General features: G+C 33.2%; 3 non-coding genes across 3 annotated transcripts; 1 reads left to right on the forward strand and 2 right to left on the reverse strand.

The window, feature by feature from the left end:
- Positions 1-15,115: 15,115 nt before the first annotated feature.
- LOC130224207 (U4 spliceosomal RNA) lies at positions 15,116-15,256 on the forward strand. Its single transcript, XR_008837275.1, has one exon. It is a non-coding gene; the product is annotated as a U4 spliceosomal RNA (small nuclear RNA).
- A 612-nt stretch (positions 15,257-15,868) lies between these two features.
- On the reverse strand, positions 15,869-15,950 carry trnas-gcu (transfer RNA serine (anticodon GCU)). Its single transcript has one exon. It is a non-coding gene; the product is annotated as a tRNA-Ser (tRNA).
- Positions 15,951-16,129: 179 nt separating this feature from the next.
- On the reverse strand, positions 16,130-16,211 carry trnas-gcu (transfer RNA serine (anticodon GCU)). Its single transcript has one exon. It is a non-coding gene; the product is annotated as a tRNA-Ser (tRNA).
- Between the last annotated feature and the right edge of the window lie 5,688 nt (positions 16,212-21,899).

Consider the following 21,899-nt stretch of genomic DNA (forward strand, 5'->3'; position numbering starts at 1 on the left):
TCTTTCAATTCTGTACCTAGGTGAATATTGCTCTGCTTAGACTTTTGTTTAACTTATAATTCGCTTAATGCTGTTATCTATAAACGTCTATATGAAAACTATTCTTAGATTAAAAGGTCCAAATGTAAAGTTAAATTTAATTTCTTTTCTGAAAGCAGTGTTCCCAGGAACTCAATTGAAGAACTCATAGTCATTCAAGAGTCAAATTAATTTATTTATAAAACTCTTAACAATATTTCAATAATTTTAAAAATCCTTGAATGAATGAAAAGAAAAAATAAACTATATGCAAAGCAGAGGTTAACAGTGTTATGGCTACAAACGGCACTTAAGAGTAAACATTTAAAAAAACTCTACATTAGCCATAATGGTCAAGGCTATTTAAATCAAATGGGACCTAAAGGCCAAATTCAAAAGCAGTGACACTATTGGCTGTACACTGCATTTGAATGTGGTCTAAAAGGTTTTTAGGAATAGCCCAGGACTGTCATGTCTAATATGAGGGTGCATAATTATGGCACCATTTAGGCTATCAACAAATGTAGCCATAACACTGTTAACAAATTTTCTGGCCTTGTCAAGTTTCACTGGCTTAGCACCAGGCTTCCACCGGCATCTCTGTGCTAAAGATGAAAATAAAATGTTCATGTCAGGGTGCTAGAGCTTAAGCTGGAGAAATTCATCCTTCATTGAATTCACCAGCAGGACGCTGGTGACCTCCCCAATATCATTCCCTCCACAATGAAGGACAAGGACATCCGGTGCTACTCTTCCTTTGATCAAGTCCTGGAAGTATTTAGGAATTCTTTTCCACCTTAGTCCACCCCAGCCAAACCAGGAGATGTGGGCCCCAGGCAGCCCGAGGTTGTTGCCCACAGTCTCCCTCGCTCGCTGGGCACCTCGTCGGACATAACTGTCTCCTATGATCCACACTGTGTCTATGGAAGGAAAGTGAGTGATTTTAATAAATGCAGTCAGTTTTTTGTTGACAATAATTTAACAAGTGAGAAAAAAATAGAATAATGGAGCAACGACTGAAAATATATCTTTTTAAACCAAGACTACAACTTACAGTTTAATTTTTGTGTCCTAACAGATGTGGATGCTTCACAGGTGGCCATGATGTAATCAGGAATCAATCACTGAAAGAAATAAACATTGGTAACACTTTAAAATAATGTTACATTATTAAATATTAGTAAATGTAAATAATAAAATGTGATCCTGGACCATAAACAGGAGTAGTCAAAATGCCCATTTTCGAGTATCCAGGAATGACGCACTTCCAAGTTGGCGATGGCTGACCATGCAAAGAGTAAGCTTCATTTGAGCTCTTCAGAAACCTATGGGTGACGTCACGGACACTACGTCCATATTTTTTTACAGTCTATGATCACAACCCACAGTAGATCTGACACTGTTAAATAAAGAAGGAAAAGATGACCCAAAACCCAGTGCACAAAACACATATGACTATATAAAAAGAAATTATGATCAATATGTTCAAATATATTTTGATGCATCAAAAGATAAGGAAAATAAAGTAGGAGTGGCTTTTAGTGTTCCAGATTTTAACATCAAGAAATAACAACAAGAAAACAAACCAAAGAAGACTGTTCTGATTCAAGCTCATCTTTAATATCGATTAAAACAGGACATTCAGAATGTAGATCAGATATTTTGATAGAAATTTTACAATCAATATACAGATCTCAACAGATGGAGATCATATTAGCTTTTATCTGGGTTCCAGCACATGTTGGAATTTTAGGGAACGAAGAAGCAGATGAATGTGCAAAGGAGGCCACAAAAAAATCCGAAATTGACGTTTTTAAGAACTAGTTAAAACGAATTGAAGACAATCATTCGACATTACGTGAGGGAAAGATGGCAAAAGAAATGGGAGGAAGAAAGAACAGGAAGATACTATAACGTGATCCAGAGGATGATGGGTAAAAACAATGGGGAATGGGGAGTTATATCAAGGTTAAGGTTTGGACATACTGCTCTGAATAGTGGCCTTTTTAGAATAGGAAAACATTCAAGTGGATATTGTAATAATTGTAATGAAGAGGAAAGTATAGAACATATTATAAAGAAATGCCCATTATATAAAGGGGAACGAAATGTGATGATAGACAGTGAGGACAATAATATCAATATAGATATTAATAGTATGTTAGGTAGAGGAGTAGGAGATTGAAAGCTAGGAAATTGAAAGCTTTATTAATGTTTCATAGAGACTGGGTTATATAATAGAATATAAATAAATAAGAATAAGAGGGTAGAAATTTCAATTCTGATCCACACTCCTAACCAGTAGATGGCGGAAATGCATCATAAAGATGTATGCCAACCGCCAATAAAAAAACCATGAAGAAGAAGAAGAAGTAAACAGGTTTGGTGCTGAGGAAATGGAAACTGGTAAGTGTATGTAATCTTTTAATCTTTTAAAAGTCTGGTTAATAAATGATGTTTAAAAGAAAATGTGTCTGTGGTTATTTCATTGTGAATGGGGAGATGATATGGGCTATTGTTTGACATGAAAGTGAGATTTTTACATAAACACAATGCTAACTTTTACAGTAAAACAACCGATCACATTACACAAACACACACATGCACAATACAGATAACACAACAAAGATCCATGTTTATAAATGTATGTATTTTATGTTTGAGTGTAATGTGATGTGTGTATGTCAGTCAGTGTCTTTGCTCAGTTCTACACTGTGACAGTACCCATCATTTCAGTAAATCTTCAATATTTTCTCATGCAATATAAAAAAAATGCACATATTCTTAATATTTCAGTAAATGCTCAAAGCTTTCTGATGCCAGCAGAGACGTATAAAGTACTAGAGACCCAGACTTAAGTAAAAGTACAGGTACTCTTATCAAAAAGTGACTTGAGTAGAAGTTGAAGTGCTCTTTAAGCATCATACTTAAGTGGAAGTACTAAAGTATTCCAAGTAGTTTATTTCAAAATTTACTGCTGAAGTACTGAAAGTAAAAGTACAAGTATTGTGTAATGTAGTTATTAAAGAAAGCAGTCAAAAGACATCATATTGTTTTGTTTATTTGAAATATATTTTTTGGGGGCACGTGATTAAGCAGAACGAAAAGAAACATGACTTACAATACTGTTTTTCTCTCGCGCTTGCATCACAGATCTGACACACACCTTTAACACACACCTTTCAAAGTTGTGTGTCACAAAAACAATCCGTAATCCACTCAAAACGCTATTGAAACTCATTTTCGGAGCGCAAATTACCGGTTGTAAACGCTGTAAACGAAAGTTCCAGACATTCTACCGGAAGACGCTGGTCGCTATGGCCCCCTTCATGCAGCAGCCAAGAAAAAGTTCCATAATTGTAACGAGTAGGGGTGTGAATTTACACTGGTCTCGCGGTTCGGTTCAGTTGCGATTATCATGCCATCGATTCAGTTCAATTCTATATCTAAACATTGACGATGCTTTCCATACATAATTAGATTTTTTCTTCACAACACAAGAATTTTTTTAATTAAAATCTATAAATATATTAATATTTAGATATTATTGCTTTAACTGCCTGCTCAACCAAATGGTTGACCATATTTTGACTGACCATATCTTATTGAGAGGAGTACCTGACTTAACTAAACCTGATTGAGCCATCTCTACCACTTGGTTGAAGTATGTTATGCCAAAAATATCCACTAGTTGTCTCTAACTCAATCAAAAGCACTCGTCACAACATTGCTTCTACATTGAAATCAAAAACAAGGAAATCAGTCCTGACATCATGTCAACTGTTTTTGGTAAAAATTTGCAAGGTAAGCATATTTTTTTGACATATTACCCTCTAAGAGGTTTACAAAGTGATGTTACTTGGTGCCATGAAAAATATTCAGTATGTTTGTATTAATGTTTCAAAAACATGCTCGACCAAAAGGTTGATTTATCACTTTATGGTAAAGGTAGAAAAGTAAAACTAATGATTTCATATCATGCATTTCTGCAGTCTGAATGGACTGTTTGCTGAGAAATATAAACTTTTGATCATTCACAGAATAAATATGACACAGCTTGTTATTTATTCATGAATAAAGATCATTTCTTAAGTTTATATATATTTTTTGACACTTTTAGGATATTTTTGGAGTAAATATAATGGATTTTTAGAACTTATGTGTGGAAATCACAACTTTCAAAGATGATTACCTCTTAAATGGCAAATACTTGTGTACCAGCATTAGCACAATTGTAAGAAATTGATATTTGACTGTTTGTAGATATATGATGGATGTCAATAGTTTCTATAGTACAAGAACTCAAATCGTCAGACCCTTTTACCAGAAAATCCCTTCACTCATGAGATAATTCAGCATGTTCACTCACATGCATACTCTCTCTTTTTCTCTCTCTCTCCCCCACCCCACACGCACGCACGCACACACGCACACGCACACATACACGTACATTGCCCTGCACACACCTAAATGTTCACTCTCTCCCTACACTCTCACACATTCATACACATTTCTTTCTCTCTCTCTCTCTCTCTCTCTCTTTCACACACACACAACAGACAAACCTACCTAATTCACCTGTACCACATGTCTTTGGGAGAAACTGAAGCACCCGGAGAAAACCCACGCAAACGCAGGGAGAACATGCAAGCTCCACACAGAAACACCAACTGACCAAGCCAAGGCTCAAACCAGCAACCCAGCGAACTTCTTGCTGTGAGGTGACAGCACTACCTACTGCGCCACTGCGTCCCCTGTTTCATCAGCATTTTAATTTAATATATTTATAATGTGATATATAATGTTTACTGAATTGTTTATTATATTGTAATTTTACATGTTCATATTATAATCATTATACTTTAAGAAAAATCACAGGTCTTCAAAAAAACATCTAATACTATAGTGATCTAAAAAATAATTAATTGACAGAATCAAAAATATCCTGAAGACAATACTCCTACTTTTGTCCAGTTTTGTTTCGTCTGATTTTGTCTACTTTTGTTTTGTCTGATTTTGTCTACTTTTGTCTGATTTTGTCTATTTTTGTTTAGTTTTGTATCGTTTTGTTTAGTTTTGTCTGATTTTGTTTAGTTTTGTCTAGTTTTGTTTTGTCTAGTTTTGTTTGTCTGATTTTGTCTAATTTTGTCTAGTTTTGTTTTGTCTGATTTTGTCTAGTTTTGTTTAGTTTTGTCTGATTTTGTATATTTTTGTCTAGTTTTGTCTGATTTTGTCTACTTTTGTCTAGTTTTGTTTTGTCTAATTTTGTTTGTCTGATTTTGTCTACTTTTGTCTGGTTTTGTTTTGTCAGATTTTGTCTACTTTTGTCTGATTTTGTCTATTTTTGTTTAGTTTTGTCTCGTTTTGTTTAGTTTTGTCTGATTTTGTCTAGTTTTGTTTGTATTTGTCTAGTTTTGTTTTGTCTAGTTTTGTTTGTCTGATTTTGTCTACTTTTGTCTAGTTTTGTTTTGTCTGATTTTGTCTATTTTTGTTTAGTTTTGTCTGATTTTGTATATTTTTGTCTAGTTTTGTCTGATTTTGTCTACTTTTGTCTAGTTTTGTTTTGTCTAGTTTTGTTTGTCTGATTTTGTCTACTTTTGTCTGGTTTTGTTTTGTCAGATTTTGTCTACTTTTGTTTTGTCTGATTTTGTCTAGATGAGTTTTGTCTGATTTTGTCTACTTTTGTCTAGTTTTGTTTTTTCTGATTTTGTCTATTTTTGTCTAGTTTTGTTTTGTCTGATTTTATCTACCTTTGTCTAGTTTTCTTTAGTTTTGTCTCGTTTTCTTTAGTTTTGTCTGATTTTGTCTAGTTATGTTTTGTCTAGGTTTGTATAGTTATGTCTATATTTGTTTAGTTTTGTCTAGTTTTGTCCGATTTTGTCTCGTTTTGTTTAGTTTTGTCTGATTTTGTCTAGTTTTGTTTAGTTTTGTCTAGTTTTGTTTTGTCTGATTTGTCTACTTTTGTCTGGTTTGTTTTGTCAGATTTTGTCTACATTTGTTTTGTCTGATTTTGTCTATTTTTGTCTAGTTTTGTTTTGTCTGATTTTATCTACCTTTGTCTAGTTTTGTTTACTTTTGTCTCGTTTTGTTTAGTTTTGTCTGATTTTGTCTAGTTTTGTTTTGTCTAGGTTTGTTTAGTTTTGTCTAGTTTTGTCCGATTTTGTCTAGTTTTGTTTAGTTTTGTCTAATTTCTTTTTGTCTAATTTTGTCTACTTTTGTCTAGTTTTGTCTGATTTTGTCTACATTTGTCTGATTTTGTCTACTTTTGTCTAGTTTTGTTTGTCTGATTTTGTCTACTTTTGTCTAGTTTTGTTTGTCAGATTTTGTCTAGTTTTGTTTTGTCTGATTTTGTCTAGATGCGTTTTGTCTGATTTTGTCTACTTTTGTTTTGTTAGATTTTGTCTATTTTTGTCTAGATTTGTTTTGTCCGATTTTGTCTACTTTTGTGTAGTTTTGTTTTGTCTGATTTTGTCTATTTTTGTCTAGTTTTGTTTTGTCTGATTTTATCTACCCTTGTCTAGTTTTGTCTTGTTTTGTCTGATTTTGTCTATTTTTGTTTAGTTTTGTCTAGTTTTGTTTTGTCTAGGTTTGTTTAGTTTTGTCTAGATTTGTTTAGTTTTGTCTAGTTTTATCAGATTTTGTCTACTTTTGTCTAGTTTTGTTTTGTCTGTTTTTGTCAACTTTTGTTTGATTTAGTCTACTTTTGTTTTGTCTGATTTTGTCTACTTTTTTCTGACTTTGTCTACTTTTGTCTAGTTTTTAGTTTTGTCTGATTTTGTCTACTTTTATCTTCTTTTGTTTTGTCTGATTTTGTCTACTTTTGTCTGATTTTGTCTATTTTTGTCTGATTTTGTCTATTTTTGTTTAGTTTTGTCTCATTTTGTTTAGCTTTGTCTGATTTTGTCTATTTTTGTTGAGTTTTGTCTAGTTTTGTTTTGTCTAGTTGTGTTTGTCTGATTTTGTCTACTTTTGTCTAGTTTTGTTTTGTCAGATTTTGTCTATTTTTGTCTGGTTTTGATTTGTCTGATTTTATCTAGTTTTGTTTAGTTTTGTCTGATTTTGTCTAGTTTTGTTTAGCTTTGTCTAGTTTTGTTTTGTCTAGTTTTGTTTGTCTGATTTTGTCTAGTTTTGTTTTGTCTGATTTTGTCTATTTTTGTTTAGTTTTGTCTGATTTTGTATATTTTTGTCTAGTTTTGTCTGATTTTGTCTACTTTTGTCTAGTTTTGTTTTGTCTAGTTTTGTTTGTCTGATTTTGTCTACTTTTGTCTGGTTTTGATTTGTCAGATTTTGTCTACTTTTGTCTAGTTTTGTTTTGTCTAGTTTTGTCTAGTTTTGTTTAGTTTAGTTTCGTTTTGTTTGGTTTTGTCTGATTTTGTCTGATTTTGTCTAGTTTTGTTTTGTCTAGGTTTGTTTAGTTTTGTCTGATTTTGTCTACTTTTGTGTAGTTTTGTCTAATTTTGTTTTGTCTGATTTTGTCTACTTTTGTCTAGTTTTGTCTGATTTTGTCTACTTTTGTCTAGTTTTGTCTGATTTTGTCTACTTTTGTCAAGTTTTGTTTTGTCTAGTTTTGATTAGTTTTGTCTCGTTTTGTTTAGTTTTGTCTGATTTTGTCTAGTTTTGTTTAGTTTTGTCTGATTTTGTCTACTTTTGTCTAGTTTTGTCTGATTTTGTCTACTTTTGTCTAGTTTTGTCTGATTTTGTCTACTTTTGTCAAGTTTTGTTTTGTCTAGTTTTGATTAGTTTTGTCTCGTTTTGTTTAGTTTTGTCTGATTTTGTCTAGTTTTGTTTAGTTTTGTCTGATTTTGTCTACTTTTGTCTAGTTTTGTCTGATTTTGTCTACATTTGTCTGATTTTGTCTACTTTTGTCTAGTTTTGTTTGTCTGATTTTGTCTACTTTTGTCTAGTTTTGTTTGTCAGATTTTGTCTAGTTTTGTTTTGTCTGATTTTGTCTAGATGCGTTTTGTCTGATTTTGTCTACTTTTGTTTTGTTAGATTTTGTCTATTTTTGTCTAGATTTGTTTTGTCCGATTTTGTCTACTTTTGTGTAGTTTTGTTTTGTCTGATTTTGTCTATTTTTGTCTAGTTTTGTTTTGTCTGATTTTATCTACCCTTGTCTAGTTTTGTCTCGTTTTGTCTGATTTTGTCTATTTTTGTTTAGTTTTGTCTAGTTTTGTTTTGTCTAGGTTTGTTTAGTTTTGTCTAGATTTGTTTAGTTTTGTCTAGTTTTATCAGATTTTGTCTACTTTTGTCTAGTTTTATTTTGTCTGATTTTGTCTACTTTTTTCTGACTTTGTCTACTTTTGTCTAGTTTTTAGTTTTGTCTGATTTTGTCTACTTTTATCTTCTTTTGTTTTGTCTGATTTTGTCTACTTTTGTCTGATTTTGTCTATTTTTGTCTGATTTTGTCTATTTTTGTTTAGTTTTGTCTCATTTTGTTTAGCTTTGTCTGATTTTGTCTATTTTTGTTGAGTTTTGTCTAGTTTTGTTTTGTCTAGTTGTGTTTGTCTGATTTTGTCTACTTTTGTCTAGTTTTGTTTTGTCAGATTTTGTCTATTTTTGTCTGGTTTTGTTTTGTCTGATTTTATCTAGTTTTGTTTAGTTTTGTCTGATTTTGTCTAGTTTTGTTGAGTTTTGTCTAGTTTTGTTTTGTCTAGTTTTGTTTGTCTGATTTTGTCTACTTTTGTTTTGTCTGATTTTGTCTATTTTTGTTTAGTTTTGTCTGATTTTGTATATTTTTGTCTAGTTTTGTCTGATTTTGTCTACTTTTGTCTAGTTTTGTTTTGTCTAGTTTTGTTTGTCTGATTTTGTCTACTTTTGTCTGGTTTTGATTTGTCAGATTTTGTCTACTTTTGTCTAGTTTTGTTTTGTCTAGTTTTGTCTAGTTTTGTTTAGTTTTGTTTCGTTTTGTTTGGTTTTGTCTGATTTTGTTTAGTTTTGTTTTGTCTAGGTTTGTTTAGTTTTGTCTGATTTTGTCTACTTTTGTGTAGTTTTGTCTAATTTTGTTTTGTCTGATTTTGTCTACTTTTGTCTAGTTTTGTCTGATTTTGTCTACTTTTGTCTAGTTTTGTCTGATTTTGTCTACTTTTGTCAAGTTTTGTTTTGTCTAGTTTTGATTAGTTTTGTCTCGTTTTGTTTAGTTTTGTCTGATTTTGTCTAGTTTTGTTTTGTCTACTTTTGTCTAGTTTTGTCTACTTTTGTCTAATTTTGTTTTGTCTGATTTTGTCTACTTTTGTCTAGTTTTGTTTAGTTTTGTCTAGATTTGTTTAGTTTTGACTGATTTTGTCTAGTTTTGTCTAATTTCTTTTTGTCTGATTTTGTCTACTTTTGTCTAGTTCTGTCTGATTTTGTCTACTTTTGTCTATTTTTGTTTTGTCTACTTTTGTCTAGTTTTGTTTTGTCTGATTTTGTTTACTTTTGCCTAGTTTTGTTTAGTTTTGTCTCATTTTGTTTAGTTTTGTCTCATTTTGTCTATTTTTGGTTAGTTTTGTCTAGATTTGTTTAGTGTTGTCTAGTTTTGTCCGATTTTGTCTACTTTTGTCTAGTTTTGTCTAGATTTGTTTAGTTTTGTCCGATTTTGTCTAGTTTTGTCTAATTTCTTTTTGTCTGATTTTGTCTACTTTTGTCTAGTTTTGTTTAGTTTTGTCTAGATTTGTTTAGTTTTGTCCGATTTTGTCTAATTTCTTTTTGTCTGATTTTGTCTACTTTTGTCTAGTTTTGTCTGATTTTGTCTACTTTTGTCTAGTTTTTTGTCTAGATTTGTTTGTCTGATTTTGTCTACTTTTGTCTAGTTTTGTTTTGTCAGATTTTGTCTACTTTTGTTTTGTCTGATTTTGTCTAGATGCGTTTTGTCAGATTTTGTGTACTTTTGTTTTTTTTTATTTTGTCTACTTTTGTCTACTTTAGCTTGGTCTCATTTTGTCTAGATGCATTTTGTCTGATTTTGTCTACTTTTGTCTAGTTTTGTTTTGTCTGATTTTGTCTAGTATTGTTTTGTCTGATTTTATCTACCCTTGTCTATTTTTGTTTAGTTTTGTCTCGTTTTGTTTACTTTTGTCTGATTTTGTCTAGTTTTGTCTAGTTTTGTTTTGTCTAGGTTTGTTTAGTTTTGTCTAGATTTGTTAAGTTTTGTCTAGTTTTATCAGATTTTGCCTACTTTTGTTTAGTTTTGTCTAATTTCGTTTTGTCTGATTTTGTCTATTTTCGTCTAGTTTTGTTTTGTCTACTTTTGTCTAGTTTTGTTTTGTCTGTTTTTGTCTACTTTTTGTCTGATTTTGTCTACTTTTTTCTGACTTTGTCTACTTATGTCTGATTTTGTCTAGTTTTTTGTCTGATTTTGTCTAATTTTGTTTAGTTTTGTCCCATTTTGTTTAGTTTTGTCTGATTTTGTCTATTTTTGTTTAGTTTTGTCTCATTTTGTTTAGTTTTGTCTGATTTTGTCTATTTTTGTTTAGTTTTGTCTAGATTTGTTTAGTTTTGTCTGATTTTGTCTACTTTTGTCTAGTTTTGTTTTGTCAGATTTTGTCTAGTTTTGTTTTGTCTGATTTTGTCTAGATGCGTTTTGTCTGATTTTGTCTACTTTTGTATACTTTTGTTTAGCCAGATTTTGTCTATTTTTGTCTAGTTTTGTTTTGTCAGATTTTGTCTAGTTTTGTCTAGTATTGTTTTGTCTGATTTTATCTACCCTTGTCTATTTTTGTTTAGTTTTGTCTCGTTTTGTTTAGTTTTCTCTGATTTTGTCTAGTTTTGTCTAGGTTTGTTTAGTTTTGTCTAGATTTGTTTAGTTTTGTCTAGTTTTATCAGATTTTGTCTAGTTTTGTTAAGTTTTGTCTAATTTCGTTTTGTCTGATTTTGTCTATTTTTGTCTAGTTTTGTTTTGTCTACTTTTGTCTACTTTTGTTTTGTCTGTTTTTGTCAACTTTTGTGATTTTGTCTACTTTTTTCAGATTTTGTCTACTTTTGTCTAGTTTTTTGTTTTGTCTGATTTTTTTCTACTTTTATCTACTTTTGTTTTGTCTGATTTTGTCTACTTTTGTCTGATTTTGTCTAGTTTTTTGTCTGATTTTGTCTTTTTTTCTTTAGTTTATCTCATTTTGCTTAGTTTTGTCTATTTTTGTCTAGTTTTGTCTCCTTTTGTTTAGTTTTGTCTAATTTGTTTTGTCTAGGTTTGTTTAGTTTTGTCTAAATTTGTTTAGTTTTGTCTAGTTTTGTCCAATTTTGTCTACTTTTGTCTAGTTTTGTTTTGTCTAGTTTTGTTTGTCTAATTTTGTCTAGATTTGTCAGATTTTGTCTACTTGTGTTTTGTCTGATTTTGTCTATTTTTGTCTAGTTTTGTTTTGTCTGATTTTATCTACCCTTGTCTAGTTTTGTTTAGTTTTGTCTAGGTTTGTTTAGTTTTGTCTAGATTTGTTTAGTTTTGTGTAGTTTTTTCCGATTTTGTCTAGTTTTGTCTAATTTCGTTTTGTCTGATTTTGTCTACTTTTGTCTGATTTTGTCTACTTTTGTCTAGTTTTGTTTTGTCTAGTTTTGTTTGTCTGATTTTGTCTACTTCTGTCTAGTTTTGTTTTGTCTGATTTTGTCTACTTTTGTCTAGTTTTGTTTAGTTTTGTCTCATTTTGTTTAGTTTTTTCTGATTTTGTCTGTTTTTGTTTAGTTTTGTCTAGATTTGTTTAGTGTTGTCTAGTCTTGTCCGATTTTGTCTACTTTTGATTAGTTTTGTCTGATTTTGTCTACTTTTGTCTAGTTTTTTGTCTAGATTTGTTTGTCTGATTTTGTCTACTTTTGTCTAGTTTTGTTTTGTCAGATTTTGTCTACTTTTGTTTTGTCTGATTTTGTCTAGATGCGTTTTGTCAGATTTTGTGTACTTTTGTTTTTTTTTATTTTGTCTACTTTTGTCTACTTTAGCTTGGTCTCATTTTGTCTAGATGCGTTTTGTCTGATTTTGTCTACTTTTGTCTAGTTTTGTTTTGTCTGATTTTGTCTAGTATTGTTTTGTCTGATTTTATCTACCCTTGTCTATTTTTGTTTAGTTTTGTCTCGTTTTGTTTACTTTTGTCTGATTTTGTCTAGTTTTGTCTAGTTTTGTTTTGTCTAGGTTTGTTTAGTTTTGTCTAGATTTGTTAAGTTTTGTCTAGTTTTATCAGATTTTGCCTACTTTTGTTTAGTTTTGTCTAATTTCGTTTTGTCTGATTTTGTCTATTTTCGTCTAGTTTTGTTTTGTCTGTTTTTGTCTACTTTTTGTCTGATTTTGTCTACTTTTTTCTGACTTTGTCTACTTATGTCTGATTTTGTCTAGTTTTTTGTCTGATTTTGTCTAATTTTGTTTAGTTTTGTCCCATTTTGTTTAGTTTTGTCTGATTTTGTCTATTTTTGTTTAGTTTTGTCTCATTTTGTTTAGTTTTGTCTGATTTTGTCTATTTTTGTTTAGTTTTGTCTAGATTTGTTTAGTTTTGTCTGATTTTGTCTACTTTTGTCTAGTTTTGTTTTGTCAGATTTTGTCTAGTTTTGTTTTGTCTGATTTTGTCTAGATGCGTTTTGTCTGATTTTGTCTACTTTTGTATACTTTTGTTTAGCCAGATTTTGTCTATTTTTGTCTAGTTTTGTTTTCTCTGATTTTGTCTAGTTTTGTCTAGGTTTGTTTAGTTTTGTCTAGATTTGTTTAGTTTTGTCTAGTTTTATCAGATTTTGTCTAGTTTTGTTAAGTTTTGTCTAATTTCGTTTTGTCTGATTTTGTCTATTTTTGTCTAGTTTTGTTTTGTCTACTTTTGTCTACTTTTGTTTTGTCTGTTTTTGTCAACTTTTGTGATTTTGTCTACTTTTTTGTCTGATTTTGTCTACTTTTTTCAGATTTTGTCTACTTTTGTCTAGTTTTTTGTTTTGTCTGATTTTTTTCTACTTTTATCTACTTTTGTTTTGTCTGATTTTGTCTACTTTTGTCTGATTTTGTCTAGTTTTTTGTCTGTTTTTGTCTTTTTTTCTTTAGTTTATCTCATTTTGCTTAGTTTTGTCTATTTTTGTCTAGTTTTGTCTCCTTTTGTTTAGTTTTGTCTAATTTGTTTTGTCTAGGTTTGTTTAGTTTTGTCTAAATTTGTTTAGTTTTGTCTAGTTTTGTCCAATTTTGTCTACTTTTGTCTAGTTTTGTTTTGTCTAGTTTTGTTTGTCTAATTTTGTCTAGATTTGTCAGATTTTGTCTACTTGTGTTTTGTCTGATTTTGTCTATTTTTGTCTAGTTTTGTTTTGTCTGATTTTATCTACCCTTGTCTAGTTTTGTTTAGTTTTGTCTAGGTTTGTTTAGTTTTGTCTAGATTTGTTTAGTTTTGTGTAGTTTTTTCCGATTTTGTCTAGTTTTGTCTAATTTCGTTTTGTCTGATTTTGTCTACTTTTGTCTAGTTTTGTCTGATTTTGTCTACTTTTGTCTAGTTTTGTTTTGTCTAGTTTTGTTTGTCTGATTTTGTCTACTTCTGTCTAGTTTTGTTTTGTCTGATTTTGTCTACTTTTGTCTAGTTTTGTTTAGTTTTGTCTCATTTTGTTTAGTTTTTTCTGATTTTGTCTGTTTTTGTTTAGTTTTGTCTAGATTTGTTTAGTGTTGTCTAGTCTTGTCCGATTTTGTCTACTTTTGATTAGTTTTGTTTAGTTTTGTCTAGATTTGTTTAGTTTTGTCCGATTTTGTCTAGTTTTGTCTAAATTTTTTTTTGTCTGATTTTTGTCTTTTGTCTAGTTTTTTGTTTTGTCTGATTTTGTCTACTTTTATCTACTTTTGTTTTGTCTGATTTTGTCTACTTTTGTCTGATTTTGTCTAGTTTTTTGTCTGATTTTGTCTAATTTTGTTTAGTTTTGTCTCATTTTGTTTAGTTTTGTCTGATTTTGTCTTTTTGGTCTAATTATGCTTTGTCTGATTTTGTCTACTTTTGTTTTGTCTGATTTTGTCTACGTTTGTTTTGTTTTGTCTGATTTTGTCCCCTTTGTTTTGTCTGATTTTGTCTACTTTTGTCTAGTTTTGTTTTGTCCGATTTGGTCAAAAGATGAAGATAAAGGTTGTCATAAGGAGCTTTATCAGTAGCTCTGATCAGTGCCCCAGAGTTAAGGCTGATTTATACCTCGGCGTCAAGCTCACGTGTATGCTACGGCGCAGCCTACACGTAGTTGCATAGCACCTCGCTGTGGCCGTCGGCAACATTGACGCGCACCTCTCAAAAAATTTAACGCGTACGCGTAGCTCTGAGATTGGTCGACTTGGTAGCGCTGACGAGTGTGGGCGGAGGTGAGAGCCTCACGAGCGTGAAGTGTGGAGTCCCATGAAAAAAAAAAAAGTGTGGAGTCCCATGAAGGAGCTCCGCATGGAGACTGTTGTTTTGTGTTTACCTTTTAATTAAAGTTGTTGCAAGTCCACTGGTTCCTGCCTCAAAATGAGCGAATTTGAGCCACTTGCACATTAAGGAAGCGTTCAGAAAAAAACAAAACACCAGCGAAGAAACTCAACACAGAGAAACATAAACACCTACTGCCAGCTAGCGTTTCGGAAGTGTATTGCAGAGCAACAGAAACAGTGCGCAGAAGTATAAGTGCACGGCTACGCGCAAGGCTTGCGCTGTGGATCACGCTGATCACTTGACACAGAAGTATAAACCAGGCTTTATTGTTCAACATTAACTGCAACATGTTTCTTCTGGTTTTGTTGGAGAGAAACTAGACAGAATGCCTGAGTCTAAAAACGGCAGCATAGCTTACCTTGGATTTCTGTCAAAATATGGTTTCAGTGCCCTTGCATTCTTCATTACCTTACCCCAATCCCTGTACAGCCCAATAAATACATCCCAATCTCATCCCTTTTCTCTGCCGTTCAGCGTTGTGACTCCGCCCCCTTTACCAGATTACCCACAATTCTCTTCTCCCAGATTCACATAAGTAGTGTATACTTTTCTTTAAGTAAAAATGAAACAATGTATAAGTAATTATTTTTGGACAAATCAATAACCTGTTCTGCTGACACAGCATGCACTCATTGGTGCCAGAGGGCTGATTCCTGGCAGTTTAAAGTTTGATGCCACCTTGTCGTTGCATGTCCAGATTGGTACACAGAAGAGTTCATAGCTGTTACAGTATTCTTTCGCAGAGGCGATATCGTAGCCTATGAGGTCTATCCGAGGCGTGATCATTGCTGGTTGAAAACTTTACCCAATACCTCGCTGGGATGACTTGAAATACAGTCAGCTCTGGCAATTTTTGTCAGCCTCTTAGTAGGCTTAATGTTCTGTTGAAAAGGATAGCTGTGCTCCTGTTTCTTTAACATGTTGCTACTTTCGTTGAGCTCCTAAACATGCTGCAGGCTGGATTAACCTGTACCATAACATTCTTCAGAGTGCATGTAAGAAACCTTCCATGGAAGCACCAGGCTCTCTAAAATACTAAAGCAATTGAACGATGAGAGTGGGATTCGAACCCACACAGGCAGAGCACAGTGGATTAGCGGTCCATCCCTGCCGGAGGCTGGATTAACTTCTACCATAACATCCTTCAAAACGCTAACAGGGTGCGAGTAAAGCACCTTCCACGGAAGCACGGGGCTCTCTCAAACACCATAGCAAATGGTCAACGAGGATGGGATTCAAACTCACACAGGCAGTGCACAATGGATTAGAAGAGCATCACCCTAACTACTCAGCCACCTCATCACGTATGCGCCTACTTCTTTGATGGAGGCTGGACTGCGGCACATATTTGTTTCTGCAATTCTGTATGTTTCTGCAATTATGTTCGGTAAGATGACTTTCAATTTTGCCATAACATGCTTCGAAGCACGAAGATGGTGCGAGTAAGATAACTTCCCCGGAAGCACCAGGCTCTCTTAAATGAACGATGAGGATGGGATTCGAACCCATGCGTGCAGAGCACAATGGATTAGCAGTCCATCGCCTTAACCACTCAGCCACCTCGTCATGCATGTAGCTACTTTCCTGATGGGGGCTGGACTTTGGCATATATTTATGTATTTGCAGCTACTTTCGATACAGATGACATTAAATTTTACAGCAACATCCTTCAAAACGATAAGAGGGTGCGAGTAATACACCTTCCACTGAATCAACGGGATCTCTCAAATGTCAGTGCATTTGAGCGACGAGGATGGGATTCGAACCCACGCGTGCAGAGCACAATGGATTAGCAGTCCATCGCCTTAGCCACTCGGCCACCTCATCACATATGCTGCCACTTTCCTGATGGAGGCTGGACTGGGGTACATATGTGGTCATGTATGTTTTTGCAACTGTTTTCGGTAAGATGACACTCAATTTTGCCATAACATGCTTCGAAGCACAAAGAGGGTGCAAGTAAGCTACCTTACTTGTAAACACCAGGCTCTCTTAAACGAATGACTAGGGTGGAATTCGACTCACACATGTAAAGCACAATGGATTATCAGTCCATCGCCTTAACCACTTTTTTTTCTTTTATTATACTGTTCAAAATTCATACAAATCACTTATTTATACAGATTATACTTCAGACAAAACATTAAAAAGGTCCATTTTACATCATAGCTACACAACAATGTTTTTTTTCTCCACCTTCCTCTTAAACACATTCCACACATCTAATAAAACTTTTTCCTTTTTTGCTACAACTCTTCTCTCCCATATTGCACTTTTCATTAAAATCACAAGTAAATTTATGAGTTTTTTATTATTACATTCTTTGTTCAGCCCCAACAGTAACACCTTTTCCCACTCAAGATTGTCGTCTCTTTCTCCTTTCAAAGTTAAAATCATGTTTTTGCATTTCTCATTAAAATCTTTTAACTCATTACAATATAAAAACAAGTGTAAGAATCCTTCATCTGCATCTTGACACACTATACATGTGAGACTTTCCTCCATCCCTATTTTGTTTAAAATGACATCTGTAAACACTGCTTTACTCCTGATCAAATATTCTAAATTCTCCAGTTTTGACTGTACAAATTTGCCATTTATATTAGCCCATATGTTGTCTTCATTTACATCTTTTAACATCCGTATCCAGTACTGATTTGCACCAGGTTTCTTAAAAACCCCATCTCTAAAAAAACCATAAATCATTTTCACTGTACAATCTTTAAAATCCCACCATTTCTCTCCAAATCTTACACTCACATCTTTACTTTGTTTATTTTCTTCCATGTTTTCTATTCTTGTTAACCATTCTGCAGGTATGGCATTTTTAATTATGTCGTATTCCTTTATTAAGTCTTGTCTGTTAAAATCCTCCTTTGCTTCATCCATCACATCAATAACATACTGCACCGGTAAAAATCCTTCCTTAAATTCATATAAAATATCCCTTACTCTTGTTATTCCCACCTCCCACCATTTCCTAAAAAACACCACTTTCTCTTGATTAAGAATGTCACTGTTTAAGAATAAAGGCTGATTTAAAATGTTCTCACGTCCTTGTATATTAAAATGTACACAAGTTAAAAATTTCCCCCATGCTCCAATCAATTCTTTATAAAAATCTGGTAGACCCTCTGTCATGAATGTTTTCATCCTCATCCATAAAATATTATCTCCCATATTAAAATTCCCACTTTTACTTAAAAAATATTCCATTGTTCTTTTCCATGCTGCCTTATTTTCTTCATCCAAATATTTCTTTACCATTTTCACTCTTAAGCTGTTTTTTCTTTGCTCGACGTCTATTAAACCTAGTCCCCCTTTGCCTACTTCTCCAATCAACGTTGTGTATGCTATTCTTGGAGGCTTCCCTTCCCATAAAAAATCTAAAAAACATTTTTCAGCCTTTTTTCCATCCACAGTGGCATTGATGACACATATAAAATATTCCATAATTTAGAAACCATTAAAACATTCAAAATTAAAACCCTCCCCTTCAAAGTTAAAGACATTAACTTCCAAAACCTCAGCCTTCTTTCAATCCCTCCTAACATTTCCTCCCACATAGTTGCTTCTGCTTTCTTTTCATCCCTCCGAACTACAATGCCTAAAATTTTTATTTCATCCATTTCCTTGAACGTAAAATGTCCAGATAAAGCCTCAGTTCCTCCAAATCTCAAATATACTGTTTTGTCTTCGTTTATTTTAGCTCCTGAACCCTTACAAAAATGTTGCACTGTTTCCATTGTTTGCTTTACACTTGCCAGATCTTGTAGTATTAATGTGGTATCATCAGCATATTGAAAAATTTTGTTCACTCCCCCCTCTACCTCTATTCCTTTTATTCGTTCCTCATGCTTCACAGCTAATCCCAGTGGTTCTGCAACTAAGGCATATAAAAGTGCAGATAACGGGCAACCCTGTCTGATTGATCTTGTTATTTTAAAACAGTCCGTTAAAAAACCATTGCATTTTATCCTGGTTATAGCTCCTCTATATAAAATCTGAACCCACTTTATAAAATTTTCCCCAAAACCAAAACTCTTTAGCACTCCAAATAAAAAGTCATGCTCGACTCTATCAAAAGCTTTCTCAAAGTCCAGACTAATTAAAAAACCATCTTTCTTCTTATCATTTATATATCTTATTGTGTCTTTAATACTCATAGTTGTGTCAGCAATGTCTCGTCCTTTTATACTATATGCTTGGTTTTTTTGATTATGCTTGGCATCACTTCCTTTAGTCTGTTAGCTAAAACTTTTGCTAAAATCTTCAAATCAGTATTGAGCATTGTTATAGGTCTATAATTTTTTAAATCTACTTTATCCCCCTTTCCTTTGTATATCACCTTCATTAAGCCCATCCCCATTCTTTTATTTACCCCTCCATTCTCAAAAATCTCATCATATACTTCCTTTAAAATACTAGATAAAATATCTTTAAAAACAATATAAAATTCACTTCCCAACCCATCAATTCCTGGACTTTTCTTTTTGTTCAATTCACTAATTGCTCTTTTTATTTCTTCTTCTCTTACCTCCTTGTCACATTCTCTTTTTTCCTCTTCTTCTACTCTTGATTTGATAAGCTTTAGTAATTCCCTTTTTTCTTTTTCTTTTACTCCCTCTGTGCAAAACAATTTCTCATAATATGATCTTATTTCTTCCAAAGTCTCCTCATTTTCTTCTACTATGTTCCCATTTTTGCTCCTTATTTCTTTAATCATTTCTGCCTTCCCTCTTCTCTTCTCTAGATCAAAGAAAAATTTAGTGCACTTTTCCCCCTCCACTGTAAATTTAGCTTTGCTTCTTAATCTTGCACCTTCAAATTTCTCCTCCTCCATTTCTTTCAGTCTTCCTTCTAGTTCTTTTATCTTCTGTATATCTTTTCCATTCTCATTTTTCAATTCGTTTTCTAGTTTTTCTTTCAGCTCTTTTTCCTTATATTTTTTACAATTTTGTAATTGTCTACAGTATTTTATAGTAAACTTTTTAACTAAATGTTTCACATTCTTTTGTCCTCATTATAAATTTCATTCCCTTTTTCCTTTTGAATAATTTCCTTTATACTTAAAACATAGTCTTCATTCTTTAAAACCGCTGTGTTTAAAACCCATACCCCTGGCCCTCTTTTCACATTACTCCAGTCTAGATTCATAAACATTGGCTTATGGTCACTCAGACTTGTTTCTTCATATTTGATCTTGCTTATGAACCCTTCAACATTCCTTGTGCATAAAATAAAATCAATCCTTGTTTGACAAAAAAAATTCCCCACTAACTGTCTTCTTGAGTACTCTTTTGTCTGTTCATTCCTTTCTCTCCACACATCAATTAAATTCATTTCCTCCATCAATATTTTCAGTTCTTTTCTTCCTTTATCTGTTTTAAAAACCATTCCCTCAGCCATTTCTAATTTACTAAAAACAGTGTTAAAATCCCCCATGATAATAACTCTTTCATGTTTCTTTAAATAATCTCTTAGTCCAGTAAAATACTCTTTTTTTCTGTTCTCCTCTGTTGGGGCATGAACGTTCACCATAATTACTTTTTTCTTCTCATACTCCATTTCACATATCATACACTTCCCCTCTTTGTCATTATAGATTGTTTTACATAAAACCCCACTGTTTTCTTTTATTAAAATTGCAACTCCTCTCCCCAGCCTCCCATCCCCATTATTGTATAAAATCTCCCCACTCCACCTTTTTCTTATTTCCTTCATGTATTCTTCCTTCCAGTTTGTCTCTTGTAATAAAATCACATCTTCTCGTTTACACATTTCTTTCACTTTTTCAAATTTTCTGATGTCTAAAAGCCCTCTTGCATTAAAAGACACAATTCCTAAAACCATAAATAAGATAAAAACATTCATAAAAACCATCATCTCAGTCCATCTCTTCCAAGCCCTTTAGCAACTCATACTTATTTGCGCATTTGATTTCTTCATCTTTTAGCAGTTTTTTCCTTGCAGTCTCTAAATTTGATCGATCGTCTTCTTTTTAAAGATTTCACCTGTGTCTCTTTGTTTCCCTCCTTTTGTAAATGTTCCTCTAACTCTTCTTGCTCCTCATTACTTTGGTCTTTTGTCTCCACTGTGTCCAATGCCTTTTGAAAACTGTCTGTCATGTCCATTTGTGTCCAAAATATGTCTTCCTGTTGTCCTTGTTGTAAGTCTTTATTATTCGAATTGCTCATTTCTGCTGCTTCCAAAACATTCCTTAAACTGTCAGTCATATCCATTTGAGTCCATGTTGTCCCTTCCTGTTCAGTGACTCTGTCCTTTCCATTAGCCTCATTCTCTTGTAGTTTTTCACTTTTAGATTCTGTTCTTCTGTCTTGTGTTGTTGTTTTGTCCTCTGACTGTATATTGTCTCCTTCATACATCTATCTGTCTACCCGCTGCTCTACCTCCTCCTCCTCTTCCCCCATCCAACATTCACATTTATTTAAAACCTTATTACAATCCGGGCACTTCACCGCATCGCAATCCCTTGCGAAATTCCCCTTTTCCTCGCACTTATAACACTTAAAATCTGGACAGTCTTTCACCACATGATCTGGGCTCATGCACAGTCTGCAAGTTTTCACCTGATGGCTGTTCATCACCCTAAAGTATTGTGGTCCTTCTGCTGTCTCTATTCTTGTGCTGTACGGGAGGGACGCCACTTCCTTGGGGAATCTGGTTTTAACAAACCTCGTCCCATCTTCAATATCTGTGCCCGGATAAAACCTTCTTTTAATTTTTGAAATGGGACAAACTCCCCAATGATCCAATTTGTCTAAAATATCCATGTCAGCAACATAGACAGGCAGATGCATGAAGGAGACAACATAATCGCGGTTTTGTAGCCTCTTTACTGTACAGTTTATTCCTTTTATAGTCAATCCGTCTGTTAATACATCAGCATCTTCCTCTCTTTCAAGTGTTACTTCATATTCCTTGTTTTGTTTTGGTCTTACAGCCAAAATCTTTCCATCCCCAATCCTCTCCGTCACTGCTTTAATTAAATCCATTGCTCTCACCTCAGTTGTTTGTCCCATATCCACCGTTACAGTTGCTTCTTTTAAATAAATCCTTTTCCTTGCTTCCTTCTCCGATCGGTTTGTTTCTCGTTGTCGTCTGTCCAGTCCATTGTCATTTGCCTTCTCAAATCCGTCCGCCATTGCCAGGTCTGTCACCGTAGATCCGTCCATTTCCAAAAAAATAGGAATAAAAAAACACTCCTCCCGAACAGCTCACGCTGCTGGGAGGATAAACTAAACAAACTCAAAAAAAGTTTAACAAAAATGTATTTAAGTCAAAAATAAAACTAAACAGAAGAAAATGTGGTGAGCCTCTCTCACCAACTGCAGCCAAACACTTCCTGGAATGTACCACTCTCACACATGCACAGGGGGGTATGGCCGTAAGCAAGAGCAGCTGTCAAGAGTTGGCTATTTAAAAATAGGCGCAGCACCAGGAGCCGAGTGCCGAGTGCTTGCCTTGACACAGCACCGACAGAAACAATGCCCT

Source organism: Danio aesculapii, chromosome 4, assembly GCF_903798145.1.
Source record: "Danio aesculapii chromosome 4, fDanAes4.1, whole genome shotgun sequence".
NCBI classification, from domain to species: domain Eukaryota; kingdom Metazoa; phylum Chordata; class Actinopteri; order Cypriniformes; family Danionidae; genus Danio; species Danio aesculapii.